This window comes from Vollenhovia emeryi, unplaced genomic scaffold, assembly GCF_000949405.1.
Source record: "Vollenhovia emeryi isolate VEMERY1.0 unplaced genomic scaffold, V.emery_V1.0 DF939143.1, whole genome shotgun sequence".
Lineage (NCBI taxonomy): Eukaryota > Metazoa > Arthropoda > Insecta > Hymenoptera > Formicidae > Vollenhovia > Vollenhovia emeryi.
In genome coordinates this window covers 1,619,677-1,635,504 of record NW_011967223.1, presented here as the reverse complement: position 1 = coordinate 1,635,504, position 15,828 = coordinate 1,619,677, and the positions used below count along the sequence as shown (strand labels likewise).

The following is a 15,828-nucleotide window of genomic DNA, read 5'->3' as shown; positions in this document are numbered from 1 at the left end:
GAAAGAGAGAGAGATAGGGAGATCGAAGAGAAACAACCGCAACGAGAGCGCTGATTGGCCGTGTTGCACCGACGGAGAGAAATAGAGAGAGAGAGAGAGAGAGAGAGAGGGAGGAGGGAAACAGAGAGCTGCGACTTTTCGTCGATATCATAAACCACCGTTCGGGGGTTGGAACTTCCCTCCGGGCGACAGTGACACGACGGGTTCGGCCGGCTCGTAAATTCGTCGATATGCAAAGCAGCTTCTCTCTTCCATCGCTTCCTCTTCTGCGTCTCGTCGTCGTCGACGTTCATTCTTCTCGTCTCTCCTTCCGCGTTCGACGGCGAATAAATTCGCGCGAGAGAACGGGCGGCTACGCCGCTACCCCAATTTTCGGGACTGGTGCCAGCGACTCGGGTCGACTCCGCTCACCGGGTCAGAGGTTACGCGATTGCGGTCGTGGATCGTCCGCGTGATTCCTCCAACGTTCGTCGCCAACGTTTTCTCGCAGGTAAAAACGCCCGAGAATGTCGCACCGCAGCAGCACGATCGTTCATTTGCATGGGAATGGTGAGAATGGCACACAAAGGTATAACTGCTATAGAAAGAACTCCCGTCTGGAAGATACGGAACGTCCCTTTGTGCCCTTTGTCGGACACTCGTCAATTCGTCCGCCGATGGCATCGATCTTTTTTGCCTCGCGCCGTGATTTAAACGTACTAAATCTACTTTTTTTTTCCCCCCCGCTAATGTTACTTTTTTCCCGCCGAATCTGCCGAGGAGCTCACTCTCGCCCTTTCCGAATCACTTTCCCCGCGTGCGTTTATCGTACATTTATATGTACAAAGCACTCCGCGTTTGTACGTATATAAATAAAGTGCACGGCGCTTATTTTGGCACCTCCTCTCACAAAGCCAGCCACCGCGGTCGAGTTGTTAATTAAATTCTACACTTGACGCACTGTTATTTACAACGCGCGAAACTGAGACCATTTCTTTTCTCTCTCTCTTTTTTTTTCAACGAGTTACCGGAGGCTGACATGCGATATGTGCCGGCGCGCCGTAGGAGCGTGAAATTATGCGTTTCACTCCGCCGTCGCGCTATCCCATCGGTAATGCGCGGGGTGTACGTGCCGCATTGATAACAAGGTAAGCTAATGGCGGAGAGAGATAGGGATAGTGTTGTATCCTTAAATAAACTCAACTACCTAAGGAGATCCTGAAACACGTGGCGCATAAACACCACGGCGAGACCGTCCATTTTATCACGCAGTTTACAACGTCCGTATTTATCATGCACTTCAATATTGTTGTAACAGCGTAACGCCGAGATCGCGCGTACATTAACTCGAGTGGATAAATAAATAACGCGGAAGCAAATGGAACGTTCGCGCGCGCATAGACAGCTTGTTCCGTCGCTCCGCAGAGAAAAAGGAAAGACGGGGGGGGGGAGGGAGAGAGAGAGAGAAAAAACAACTCTGTCCGCGCGTCGCCGGACGGTAAAACCGCCTTATTACGATCGTCGTTAATATTATCTCCGCGTCACAGTCGGTGCGTTGTTACTTACTTATTCAGCCGCGGAAATCGCGAGCGACAAGAATTTCCTTGCGAGGCCGGTTTCAAGGGATATTACGGTCTCCGTGTTGGCGTGCATTACTCGATTAACGGGTGAAAAGTGTTTCGAGACAGGTGGGGAACTGTGAAAAATATGGACAAGTTACAGATTCGCGCGCAAAAAGAAGTAATCGTGACAAATGTGTAAAGCGTTGGCTGCTGGCGTTTAACATTTACAGAGAGAGAGGTAAACGTGTTACGAAGAAGCTCGTTTGTCTAAATTAAATGGATATTGTAATATATGTTTCGACACTTAAAGATGGAAAGATCTTAAATATAAGTATATTGAAGATCACTTTCGTGTGAAAAATAATTAAAAAATTTCACCAACGACGTTTACGACAGAGAATTGAAGAACGATTATCCTCAGTTGTTACCGCAATATCGGCAAGCGTCTGGATTCCAGGTGTTACTTAAAAGTAAAATTCGTCAAACGGCTTAACGTCGACGCGAGAGAATCGAACAACCGCGTCGTATATTCTTTGAAAACAGGGAGCAAAGCCTCGAGGCCCTATTTAACGTGCACGCGGAGGTTGCCTTCGAGTGTCCTCCTCGTTAACGATTCGCGAGAAGTACGCCGTATAAAGCATACGCTCCTTCTCTCCCCTGTTCCTCTTTGCCTCTCCCTCGGCCGCGGAAGACGGCGTATCGGTTTTCCGACGCGACGAGCAATTGCCCCGAGGAGCGCATTTGTATTTCGCCTTTACGCCGTGATTATGGCCGAGTTAAAGTTTAAACTGGCGCATCGTTCAGGATAATGCGGGATAAAATCGCGCCGAACGATCGCCCAGTAGCCACGTAGACGTTGAAACGGGAAACGAGGAGCGGGGTGGCGCGGGAGAGGAAGGCGGAAGGGCTGGAAGACAAGGAGGCGGAGATCGCAAAGACCCCGGCGATATTGCGCCAACTTTACGATCCAGAACTTAGTTTGCATATCAATGGGAACGTACGTTCGCCTTCCAGGAATCCGGCAAGCATTTTTCGAAAAGGCAGCTCGCGACTCGCGACTCGCCGCCGCGGAAATTGGGACGCGCTCGCGAGACTCCGCGGGAGTCCGACTTTCGCGTATGTGTATACCTACTTTATTGATAACGTTTATCGCGCGCGCCGCCCCGCCCCACGAGAAGGTGGCTGTCGCTTTCTACGTTCCGGCAGATTTTATCGCGCGCGGTGCTCCGAAATGGCACACACTTGAAATTTCCGTCGGGGAAGGGAATCGATATCGCGTGCGGACGAGAAATATAATGGGACGGGAGATTAACTTATTAGATACGAGCGTTGAGTGGAATTCTGTAAAAAATAAATTCCCCCTTTAAACGGCCGTGATATAATTATGATAATCTGATCTCTGCAAATCTGCCGCTCTCGCAGAACGTTCGCCGAGACGAGAACGTATCGCGCGTATAGGAGACGCCGCATAAATCTAAGTTTCGTAAAAAAAAAATAAAAATAAAAAAGCAGCAGCTTCTCGATAATGGGAAGTTTCCCTCCTCGCGCGACTCGCCAAAGTTCGCCGTAAAAGAGCGAGCGGCGGTCCCTCCCTTCGAGGTTGATAGAATATCTTATTTAATGAAGACCTAATATAAATATCGAAGATTAATCGAGGCGTAATGCGCTCGTTCGCGGATGATAAACTACCCGGTCGGACCGATAACAGCGGAGTCACTGTCCATCAATATTACGCGCGCATACTCCCCGCTCCCGAAGTCGAACTCACTTTGCCCCGAGACGAGAAAAGTGAGTTACCCACTTTTCCTCCGTCTTCGGGCGTCCCGTTCCATCCCCCGGCGAGGGAAATCCCTTCCAAATATAATTATGTCGAGTGACCTCGTTACCGTACCGCCTCCCATCCTTCAAAGTCGTTATAAACCCTCATAAATTATAACTGAGTTCCACGCCGCCGGAGATCTCTGTCAGATCGTGCCACCGCCGTGCGTTTCCAATCGCGCGCCGCGCTCGGAAATTTCTTATCCGAAATTATGATAACGAGATTCGCGGTGACTCACGTCACGCTCGCGTGCCCTCGCGTCGACGTGAAATGTTTATCAGCCGACAGATTATGCATTGCGCTCGGCGTCGCGCGGTATTGAATATTTCAATGATCAAGCGTGAAATTGAACTTTCGCCAAGGTACACTGCAAGTTGGCCGAGAAACAAGACTCTCTCGCGCTGCTAAAGATTTCATTTCGTTAAATTCACCTTCGATACCAATTCCATAATTAAATTTCTCAGAGTTTACCTCGAAACTTGCTAATGATAAATGAAAATTCTTGGCGATACCATTGCTTTTCGCGACTGAACGTATCGCCCGGAGCGTTGGAAAATGTCTATTATTTAATATAGCTGCCGCTCCGCCCAGTCAAGCCGTTCGTCACGCGTGAACGGGATTCCGGAAAAGCGACGAGGACGGAGAGCGGCCAGGAGCGGTGGAGGAAAATAAAGCTGCATGGTTCATAAACAATTCCATATGGTCCCGAGCGCTCGCCGAGCGGCACTTACGACCGCCGCGATCGCGCTTCTTCCTAGTTTCCTCGATATCGTCTCTACTTTACTTTCACCATTTCCGGGCCTCGCCTCGCAGCGTTTATGCCCCCGTACCTACCGTCGGGTTATGCCCATCGAGATTGTTATATACGCCCGCCGACGATTACGCCACCCTCGTCTCGGATTCGAAAAACGAAGGGTAGAGATGTCGCGGAGAGAAAGAGAGAGCGAGAGCACGCTTGCGTATTGCGCGTATGTGTGTGTGTGTGTGCTCTATAACCGTAACGCGGCCCAGAAGGTCGAGCTTCAGTTCGGACGAGCACAAATCTCCCGTAATGACAGATAGATGCCGGAGCGACCCCTCGTGTGCTCGCCCAACCGCCATACCAGCCACCGCGAGAAAATGTCAAGGGGTTGGAGAAGCGTTGCGAAAGAATTTCTCCCCGCGCATCGAGCTTTTCGCGTGTACACGCGGATATAGGCGCGTCGAAAGCGCCTTTTGTCGCTGCCAACGACGGGGGTTTTACGACGATCGAGGTGCCCGGCGAGCTCCTCGAGAGAGAGAGAGAGAGAGAGAGAGAGAGAGAGAGAGAGAGAGAGAGAGAGAGAGAGAGAGAGAGAGAGAGAGAGCTCGTACTCGATAAGCAGCGAGAATGCACGCGTGTGTCTATGTTAATCCGAGGAATTAGATTTGGACAATCCGTGGCAATTTGTGAGATTCAATTATTCACTAAATACCTTGTGCGTCGCGGACTGTTTTGGCGCGCGTTGTATAAATGCAATGCGCTGTCTCTAAAGGGCCTCGATCTGCGCGCGTAACAGAATAATGAAATAACAGCGGACAAACGTCAACCGCGACAAAGGATCGCGCCGATGTAAATAATAGCCCGGCGCGGTTAATAGCGAGAGCCGCGCCGCGCGGAACGTCGAGAGCGTGCGCGAGCCCTCGGCTTTTTTATAAAATCACTAAAAAACGCCAAGGGCTTGAAATAATAAAACAGCCGTGGGCCCGAAGTGCGGCGGAGCTCACACGCCGCTACGTGCCATCAAGTACAAATCGAGTGTCGGAGCAGGGGCATTTTACAGCCGAGCTTTTTTTCCCTCCGGGCAGATTGACCATTTGACCATTAATTCCAATCACACAGCCCGGTGACTTTTAATTACCAATGAAATTCCCGTAACATCGCCTGATGAGGAAAAAATCACCGCTCCGCGCTTTCCTTCTGGGATCGAGAGTCCCCCTCTCTCTCCCTCCCGCCCTCCTCGTCCTCTCTTTCTTGTCCAGTCTGCTTTTTTTTCCCGAACGTTTTCGTTCCCCGGGGGTGATGGAGAACTAAATAGCCCGTTATTCTCGTAGTCGTCGTATAGACGGGACACCGTGCTCATGCCCGCCCGGAATCGCGCAGGATGCCGGAGTATTCGGCCCGGAAATGAGCGAAAGCGAAAAAACATGTTTGAGCCCCGGGCCAAAGTGTCATCGGACCTTGTGTCGGATGAGCAATTGAATAAAGCGGAGGCGTCAATATGTGACGACACTACGGCGGAGGGCGAGAAAGAGGAGAGTCGGCGACAGCCCCTTGCGTGCCACCCCATAGATAATCGCGCCGATCGGATCGATCGCCGACGTTTCCATTTTCCGCGAGAGAGCTTTCGGCTCTTCCCGTGGCTTTAGAAATTCGTCCCGTTAACATCGTTGACAATGCGGGCACGATCGTTAGATTCCGCGGTTTCATTTTTATTCTACATATCGCAAATTTTTCATATCTCGAACGCATGCCGTTTTTATTACAGAGTTATTTTCGAGTACGTCATCTCGTGTAAAGGATGGCGTCGGGTTTTCACCATTGCCTATAAAAATACGATAAACGTAAATAGAAATGCGAGTGGCAGCTGTACTTTTTACAACATGGAGATACACGACAACCGTTGAATTCAAGGTTCCTCGTAATTAAAGTCGGACTTAATCGGAATACGGCAAAACCCGTCGGGGTTCTGCTAAGAATATGCTAATTATAGGTAAGAAGGTAACATATGGTAATAGACGCCTCTACTTTGTAGTCGGCGCGAGCTTCATCTGATTGCCACGTGTCGCTTGATTTTTCCGCAAACACATTACTATTCTTTCACGAGTTATTCAAAGAAGTCTTTCGCCAGTAGAAATAAATACGTTATATAAATATTATCCATCATTAAACGGAAACAGTTTGCGTCTGCGAGACCCTCTATCCCCGAGCTAGAACGATCGTCGAAGATAAATCTACCAAAACCGTCTCCCGGTAAAATCCGGTCCTCGCCGCGGCGGGACGTAGAGGCGGCTGGGCCCTCGACATTATTTCAATAAAGCAAATGGAATAGGCTACACAGAGGTGGAGTATATTTTCCCATAGACTGGAAAGAGGAGCGAAAGGGAGACAAAGGCTGGAGTGAGGGGGGACGAGGTACGCGGAGACCCGCGGTAGGCTATGATGGAGCCGTCAGTACATCGTGATCCACGCATCATCAACATTGACGACCTCCGTCCGCTTTTCGGCCCCGACGAAGCCCCTCTTCTCGGGGCCATTGCGCCAGTTTACGAGCCTGCAGGGAGATCCGTCGCCTTTCCTCTCTTTCTCTCCGTTTCCCTTTCCTGCGCAACGCCAGTGGCCGCTGCCCGCCGATCGGCGCGGCGCGACGTCGTCGGCGCGATGCGTGGTTTCGGTAACCCGTGACGTCACCGTCTAATTCACCCTTCACGCCTTGTTAGGCCGCGGTAACGTACCGTTTTACGATTTCGTCGCGCACCGCCTGGCGAGAGCTGGCAATTGTTAATTAGCATTCTCGCGGAAGAGAGGGATAAGGGCGCCTGTTCCGTTCCCCGGAATGAACCGAAGATTTACGCGACGCGGCGCGATACGTCCGCTTCGTTCGCTCCTGCGACTCACCGACGCGTGTCGCGCGCGCGCTCGCGCCGATTGTCCATTGTTACCTGCGTTCTAATTATTCGCGAGTCGCCATCGTATTTGCGCAGATATACGAGCGCATTGAGAGATCGTCGCGCGACGTAAAACAAGTGGAAATGAAGGAAACGTAGCGAGTACGCGCGTTATGTCACTCATGAGTATATTAATCGAGTGGTAAACCAAAATCATGTACACCAATGCCTACTAATGCCCGCCCAGTGGGCATTGCACCCTCAGAAACGGTTTCTGTTACCGAGACAAAAATATTCTTGACGCATTTATATTTCTCAGAACTTCATTTAGTATGAAAATAAGACAATATCAAAATAAAATCAGTAATTCTTATTCCCCTCTGTCGAATTAAAAAAGATCGACTTACTATATTGAGACGAGAGTAACTTATATACATGTAAGTTTATATATTCTTGCGTTTAGAATAAATTTTACCTCCATCTCGACACCACAATATTCGCCGAAAGACGATACATATTATCATTTGATTCTAGAATTTTTCATTTAAGATTAAGATATAATATTTCTTTCTCTATAATAAATATGATTGGCGCTATATCGATCCTATGTTATGATACATTCAAGTGTAACAGCATTGGATCCGGAAATTTTTTCTGTGGGTGTACTTTATCTTATTTTATCTCTATAACGCTCCAGCCAGGCCTAATACCCGAACTAATGTCCAAAAAATGCCTAGCAATGCCCAGTAATGCCGTAAACCTGCTCTGGGAAAAAAAAGACAGTTAGCAAATTAGCAACCCATTTTGGGGCCCACAATTACTAATCGAATTATTTGGATTGTTCGTAACTCTACTCTGGGAAAAATTTTTAACGTTTTTTTTGTAGTTAAGCAACTTAACAGTTCGGTTAGTGCCTCTTAAGTGAAAATTATCTTTGCGTTACTGAATATCGACAGAACTAATTGAGAGAATTGGTATTACTTAAAAATCTTGGATATAGATAGAATAGCTAATTCCGATTTTTAGTTACGCGTGGTAAATTCGTAAAAGATTAGAGTTACGAACAATCCAAATAATTCGATTACCAATTGTGGGCCCCAAAATGGGTTGCTGTCTTCTTTTTCCCAGAGCGTACACCACAATGCCCTTAGCGGTTTACCCCTCGATATTAATTGTATAACGTGAAAATTATGATGAATATTACGATTAGTTTATATTCGTAACTAAATATGAGACATTGGTAGCGGAACGTTGCGGCAAGTCGGGAACGCGCCACGGTCCGTTCCGCCGAGGGCTGATTGTCGTAATGAAAGTACGTTACGGATAGGCCGCGAGTTAATGCGATCATTACATGAAAGCGAAGGTTTCGCACGCGTCGGAAGAAGAAAAAACGCGGCCGGCATCATTAAAGCGTAGGTACACACCATGCGGGTCGCCGGTAAATTAATAATTCATCGACAATTAGCCCTTCGCAGGTGGTCAGAATGAAATTCAAGACGGCATATGTTTGCCCCGATGAATCATTGAGAAATTAGCATAACTAACGCGCCACGAGACGATTAGCATATTCGTGTCGATAGGCCAGCGCGCCGGGATCTCGCGTGTCCGCCGCTCGTCCCGCGCTTTCTGATAGAGCTTCAAAGTTATCGCGCTTATCGAGGAGAAACGTCTTCTTCTCGCGCCGCGTCGTATCGCGCGTTATCTCTCGCCTGCGTCATTTTCGGACGTTATGCCCCTCGTTAAAAACAAGCTGGCCTCGCGATATTTTATCCGACGCGCGTCGAAATACGCGAGGGAGTAATGAAAGCGCACGAGAGACGGGAACACGCGCGCGGGCCAAAATAAATGTATCGTTCCATTCGGCGCGAAAAAGGATATTTCAAAATACGAGAATCAAATTCGACCGGGTGTATCACCGGGTTGCGTACCGGGGGTATCCACCGAAGGATGGAATTTTTGCGCTGTATTTAAAAAATGTCTCGCGGGAGCGAGTGAAACGCGAGAGGGGCAAAAAAAAAAACGTTGCGCTTTAAATACGTTATTGATTCTGCCCTTCCTCTTTCGTGCCGTTTCGCGGGGCCGGTTTATTTGGAGGCCGCGCGGGCTTTTTTAAAACAAACTTTCGCATCGCCGTGATTGCGAATCAAACGCTCGCCGCGCCGGTGTGTGTCGCGAGCCGCGTCGATATTCCGTCAAAGTAGCAAATCGGACGGAGCGTGCCGGCTGAATCGGGCCGGAAAATATTTAATTACCAAATCCGGAATAGCGTTGGATTTCCTCCCCCCCTGCCCTCTTACCCCCCGTGGCTCCCGCGGGGCATATTCGCCGCAACAACTTCGATCACCCTCCGCGTGTCCCTATTTCGGTTTAGTATTTATAGAACGCGCGCATGTTATCGCGATAAAAGGTAAATCGATTGCGATTGTGCGCGAGGGTGCGTATGAGTTTATCTCATTACGAGATATCACAAAGTGCATAGAGTAACGCGGAAACGTTTCCTTTGACCGAACGTTTGTTATACTGGCCACGTTCTCGGCTAATACAAACTAATGGAGTTGATTTTAATTAAAATTTCACTTGAAGCGCGCAGCGCGTTACGCACCCACGGTCGCTCATAATTGATGCCTTACCGTCTCGTTGAAGAAGTCGACGCAAAATTGTCACGTATTATCGGCGGATTTATCAGTCGGGTGCAATTAACGTGCGATCCCGCGTACAGCTCGGCTTCGCCGGGTGTCGTCCGCGTCATCAAACACCAAAATCGCTGTGGAACTGCATAAAATAGCGCGAGAGCCGCGCGTGATAGAAACGATAGTGGCGATCGCAGGATACGCGTTTCGGAGAAGCCGCCGGGGCCGCTGGGGCGATGCATGCGTAATTAATGAAACCAATAAAGCCGTTCGCGCCCGTGGAAATTCGTTAAATTTAATTGGACGCGAGTAATCCCACGGTCGAGCGAGGAACCGCGCGAGACGAAGGGGGAGCCGGTCCGCGGGCGACGGTAGCGGCGAGCAGAGGAGGAGGAGGAGGAGGGGGTGCCAGGTGGGCTCTAAACGCAACAGGGGAGAGATGTCCGATATTCCACGACTGATGGAGAACGAGGGATTCGGGGATCGTCTGGACGCGAGGATGCCGCGAACTTTGAAGGGTGAAGCATCGAATTGAGACGCGGACGCGCGTTTTTTGCGAGAGTCACGCTCACAAGGCATTTTTTTCAAATATATCTCCTTTATATTTCAACCCTTTCTTTACCACTGGAACATATAAGTCTCGCTTGCGAAATTTCACCCACAGAAAGAAAATTTCCGGATCCAATGCTACTACACTTCAATGTATCGTAAAATAGGATCGATATGGCACCTAAAATCTAGAATAAAATGATATGCATCGTCTTTTGTCGAATATCGCGGTGCCAACTTCGTGCGTTGTAAGACGGAGGGAAAATTTATTCTAAACGCAAGAATATATAAACTCACATTTATATAAGTTACTCCTGTCTCAATATAGTAAGTCAATCTTTTTTAATTCGATAGAGGAGAATAAGAATTATTGATTTTAGTTTGCTATTGTCTTATTTTTATACTAAATGAGGTTCTGAGAAATAGAAATGCGTCAAGAATATTTTTGGTCTCGGTAACAGAAATCCTTTCCGAGGGTGTTAAGACTTGATTTAACTCGCGTTCGATTACTGAAAAAATATGTTGGCGAAAGCTTAAAAATAAAACGTTAATTCGGCCATGAAAAGATTGAAAACGCTATTCCGCGAACGTTGGTATATACATTTCATGTATTTTCGGCGTGTAGCGTACCGCATACATAAAAATACGAACGACAAATGACAGAGCTACTTTCGAGCGTGTTAGGCTGCTTTTACATTCGTCGTACGACACATTTTTTAAGAACGTTGGCTACAGGATAGCAAAATTTCTAGATACTCGAGAACTTTATTATCCTGGAACCAATCGACATGCTTGAAAAATTTGTCGGGCGACAAACGCAATACCAGCCTTAGGGCCTGAGCAGAAAGATTGTCGTATGTGTTTACGATTCCGTAGTAAGACGCAAGTCCACGTCGGAAGTCAACGCGCAAACAATTATCGTAGACGTATGTCGCCTCGCGACGCGACGAATGCAACATACGTCTACAATACTTTGTGCGTTGACTTGTGTCGCCGACTTAAGTCGAATCGCAAACGACTACGACAGCCTTTCCGCTCAGGCTCATATTCGGAACTGGGGCTCGATTCTCGAATTTGTTCGAAGGAGAAACGTATGCGAATATTTTGCTCTTACAGAAAAGTTGCAAGTTGATTGGCTATTCGCGTGGCCTTTAACCAATCGACTTTAAACTTTTCTGTCAGAGCAGAATTTTCGTATACGTTTCTTCTTCGAATAAGTTCAAGAATCGGGGCCCTGGTGTATCACCTTTGCTTTTTTTTTCTACGGGACATTCGCGAATTCGACGGCGGCGGGAAAACGCCATGCTACAGCCATCTGTTAGAACGGCGTGGAACCCGGCGGTCGGTCGGCGGCCTCGGGAGTCGCGGCGATGTTTACGCGGCGTCGAACACGTGCGTTTAAAGCGCAGCGAAACGCACGTGTTCGACGACCGTCGCGTTTCGTCGATTTTTTTCTTCCGATTCGACGAATTTTAGCGCGATTCGACGTACCGCCACGCTAATCCGGGGGGGGGGGGCGGAGTAACGGCGGTCGCGCGGATCCTCCGGGGCGCGCGCGGTCGTCGCCGTCGCCGGGAATTCGGTCGACACTGAAATATCGCATTTCCAACTAAATCTGGCCGAATCTAATTTTACGGGACCCATGTGCATTAGCGGATTAATGCGCTCCATTCCTGGCGGACCAAGTGATGAGCCGTATTTGCATGGCATTATACTTGCGTTCTCTCGTCCCCCTCCCCCCCCTCCAACCCCCGACGCACCCCCAGCCTCCGCCCACCCCCCTGCCCGCGGCCCGTCCTCTCGTTCCGCCCCTTCAATCCTGCCTCTAATTATACGTGTAGTACCACTATCGGCCTTCCTGCACAGGTGATAATCATATTACTATCCTATCAACGTTATTGCCATTCCTGAACGCATACCACGATCGCACTATTTGAAGTGCTTGGACTAATGCGGATCGATCGGGCCGCCAAGAGGGCCCACCCCGAGCACCGCCCTCCACGCAGTTCGTTCGAGGGAGGGACCGAGGAGGAGATTAGACAATGGCTTTGTATTTGTCAATTGACAATTAGCGGAGGATCTAATGGAATTGTGTTGTACACAATAAATTCCTAACGTGCATTCCGAGGAAGAGTAGACGCTGCGCGCGGGGCGGCGCTGCGATTTGTCCAACGTGTTCAACGCGAGGAATCCGCGCCGCGTACGAGAATTTTATGTGTTTCGACGGTGCAGAGTTTTCGATAAAAAGAAAGATTGCGATCGTTCATTCGTTCCAGCGTCGAAATTACCGCGCTGTCGGGACTGTTGTTTCTTTCGTTTCGCTCGCTCGTCGAGATATTCCGCTTATTACGGGTCTCCGTTGTTTCCCTCGCGCAGAAATACCAGATACGTCTCGGACCGGGGCGCAAACAGAACGGGAATAAATAACACTCGAAAGAAACGGGGAACGAAGCTCCGCGCAAGTTGCCGAAAGTGGAACGCAGAGAGCTATCGGGCGAAGTTGCGAGCAGCGAGAAAGAAGGGAAAAAAAAGAGGGGGAAGGAGGATACTACGGGCTCTCGAGTAATCTCGCTCCGGCGGGAAACAAATTTACGCGAGAAAATGAGGAGGACGATGTTAAGTTACTACGGAAGCACCGGTGTCTTGCGAAAGCGCCTAACATCTCGCACGTCGAACCGAGATTGGACCGGAACGTAAATAATTAGCGAACTTTTGAAAAGTCGATCAAAACGCGCGAAGAGCATTCGCCTCTTGAGTCCGGCAAGAAATTCCGCAAGAGACGCTGTACTTTCTTAAGCCTGCAATTCGAAAAATAAATTCTCTCGCACAGTCCGACTGCGCAGATCTGCGAGGAAACTCCACTCATCGCGCGAGTTTTTTTTTCGATATCTCGCGGTATCAACGCGCAGCGCATCGAACATCACAGGACGTGCCACTGGCACGTATTATAATATAACATCTATGTGTGTGAAGTTAGACCTACTTTTTCACAATTCGTAAGAATTAATTAGAATTCCGAATGCCCCCGCGAGAGTTCTAGAGTTCTTTAGCGGTTTTCAAAAAGAGTTACATCGTTTCAAGCGGTGAAAACGTCATTTGACAAACTTGCTAACTTTACGGCGACCCCACTTCACCGCTTGAAACTATGGAACTCTTTCTAAAATCGATAGAGAACGCTAGAACTCTCGCGGAGACATTCAGAACTCTAATTGTTATAATTTTAACGAATTCTGAAAAAGTGGGGCCAACTTCACGCACATGTAACATCTCGCACGTCGAACCGAGATTGAATCGGAATGAAAATAATGCGAACGTGTGAGAAGTCGTTCATAACGCGCGAAGAGCTCTAAGACTTTCGCCTCTCGAGTCCGAGAAGAAGTTCCGCAAAAGGCGCTGTGCTTTCTCAAACTTGCCATTCAAAAAATAATTTCTCTCGCGGAGCTCGACTCCGCAGATCTCGAGGAAGCTCCGGGTATCACGCGCGTTTGTGTCGATATTTCGCCGGTATCAAAGCGCGGCGCGTGAAAAAATCACGGGGACGTCGGCGCCGCCGGCAATTTCGAGAACGCGCCCGGAAAGCGCGCAATTGTCGGCGCCGGCAATTGGAGCGCGGAGGAGAAGGGCGTACTCTGTAATCCTTTTGTATAAACACTCAGCGGCGCGGCGCCTGCACTTAGGCGTTCCCGGCTGCACGCGCGCACATGTGCACGCGATATGCAAATCCGCGGATAACGCGCATCGCAGGTGATCGCGAATTATGGCGGCGCGCGTAAACCCGCGCATTTCTCTAATGAGATCCTTTTATAATTAAAGGATAAGGCCGGGGCGAACGGAGCGCGGGATCTCCCGGTGCTCTTTTATCGGCGCAATTTCACACGGAGTAATTTCTCCCGACGTAATTCGGCGGGGCCCGCGCGCGCCGCGTTGCGCGGCAGCTTTAAATGACCTCCCGTTCCCTGTCATTAGATGGTCATTAACGATGACAGCGTCGCCGATATCTGCTGACGCACCCCTTCCCCCTCCGGAGACCCCGCGACGAGATATCATCGTGATTGTTTCGCTCGCGGACTCGCCCTAATTTGCCCTCGCGCTCCTTCCTCTCGACGCTTTCGATCTCTTGGAGAGATAAAGAGAATGATTAATCGCGAGATCCCGCGCGTAATCAGCGCGTTATCTCGGCGCTTGTCAGGGGCGTAATTTTCTGTAGCTTTGAGTCGCTCGCCCTCGCGATTCCGAGATCCGTACGTCGCGTGGTACAAACCGCAACCGGACTACTGATTGTGAGTAAGGCAATCCAATCTGTGATCGAGATCGGGCAATTTGTGAAGCCCGTATCGGACGACGGTCTGAGGTTGATATTAGATTGAAATTTGACCGATCGGAGTAAAATTCGCTAAACTCGAGATCAGCATGGCAGAGTTCCCTATTACGAGATAGGCTTCCGAATGTGAGACAGCGGGTTTTCAATCGTCCGCATTCAATTGCAAATCCTTTTCCGCGACGATTCGCGACCCAACGACGAGTTTTCCACTAAGCAGATTTCACTTCGAAAGCGACAAGCTCACGGCGATAAATTCACCAGTAGGTGACACTTGTTAATTTAACAAAGACCCCGCTATCTCGCGTCAGGAACTCGTCTCATAATAGGGGACTTCCTCTATACTTTACTCCGATTGATCAAATGCCAATCTAATCTGAATCTCAATCACGGTAGTCTGACACGGGCTTAGAAGTCGAGCGTGAAAAAGTTTTAAGGTTTTATCAGTGAAGATAACGTAATGTTTAATATATACATTAATATTCAGCCGAGGGGGAAACCGCTGACCAAAATTTTGTACACCAATGCCCACTAATACCCAGTGGGCATTACTTTATCTTACAATCTTATTTATCTTGCTTCATCTTACTTTATCTTATCATATCTTTATAATGTTCCAGCGAGGCCCAATGCCCAAACTAATGCCCAAAAAATGCCTAGTAATGCCTAGTAATGCCCAGTAATGTCGCAAATCTGTACGCCACAATGCCCTCGGCGGTTTCCCCCTCGTATCCAGCCAAGCAATATATCCGTCAGTTTTTAACAGTTCGTTTAATAACTCTTTTTTTTTTACATGCTGCTTTCATACGCGAACACACGCCAGTCCTCCGAGTAATTTCAAACTAAATAACTTCCGACGAATATTTAAAAAAAAATGCGATTATTTATTTCACAATTATTATTAATTCTTTTCCCGCGCGTAACCGATCCGCCCCCTCACTTATTTCACTCGCCGCGAACAACGCCGACGGATGCTTACGTTACGTTAAAGTAAATTTTACATCTCGACTCACCACTTTTTCCTGACGATCGCAAGCCGGAGGGTGTCCGCCTTCTCGCTGGCCATTAGTACGCACGGCGCTGCGGTGGCAGACATCTTGGATATCCGTTACTCCTTTTTCGGGCACTGCGAACACTTTTCACTCGCACCGCACGATTTTCTCACCCGATATTGCGACATTCGCCACACGCGCACCTCTCGACGCGCGTTTACACGCGTCGAGACACTTCACGCACGCACACAAGCGCGTAAAACTCGCGACGCGACGCAATTCCCGAAACGCGGCAGCTTCGCGGCGCTCGCGAGAACGCGAATTACCGTCCGCGACGACTTCCACGGCGCCG

At 49.0% G+C, this 15,828-nt stretch overlaps 1 protein-coding gene across 2 annotated transcripts in view; it reads right to left on the bottom strand.

Annotated features, from left to right (window-relative positions):
* The window catches only part of LOC105566677, a 401,439-nt gene extending 385,614 nt beyond the window's left edge, over positions 1-15,825 (bottom strand). For both annotated transcript variants that reach the window (XM_012020872.1, XM_012020874.1), the window contains exon 1: positions 15,498-15,825. The gene's annotated coding sequence lies outside the window, so the exon portion shown is untranslated. The remainder of the gene's footprint in view (positions 1-15,497) is intronic.
* Positions 15,826-15,828: the final 3 nt, after the last annotated feature.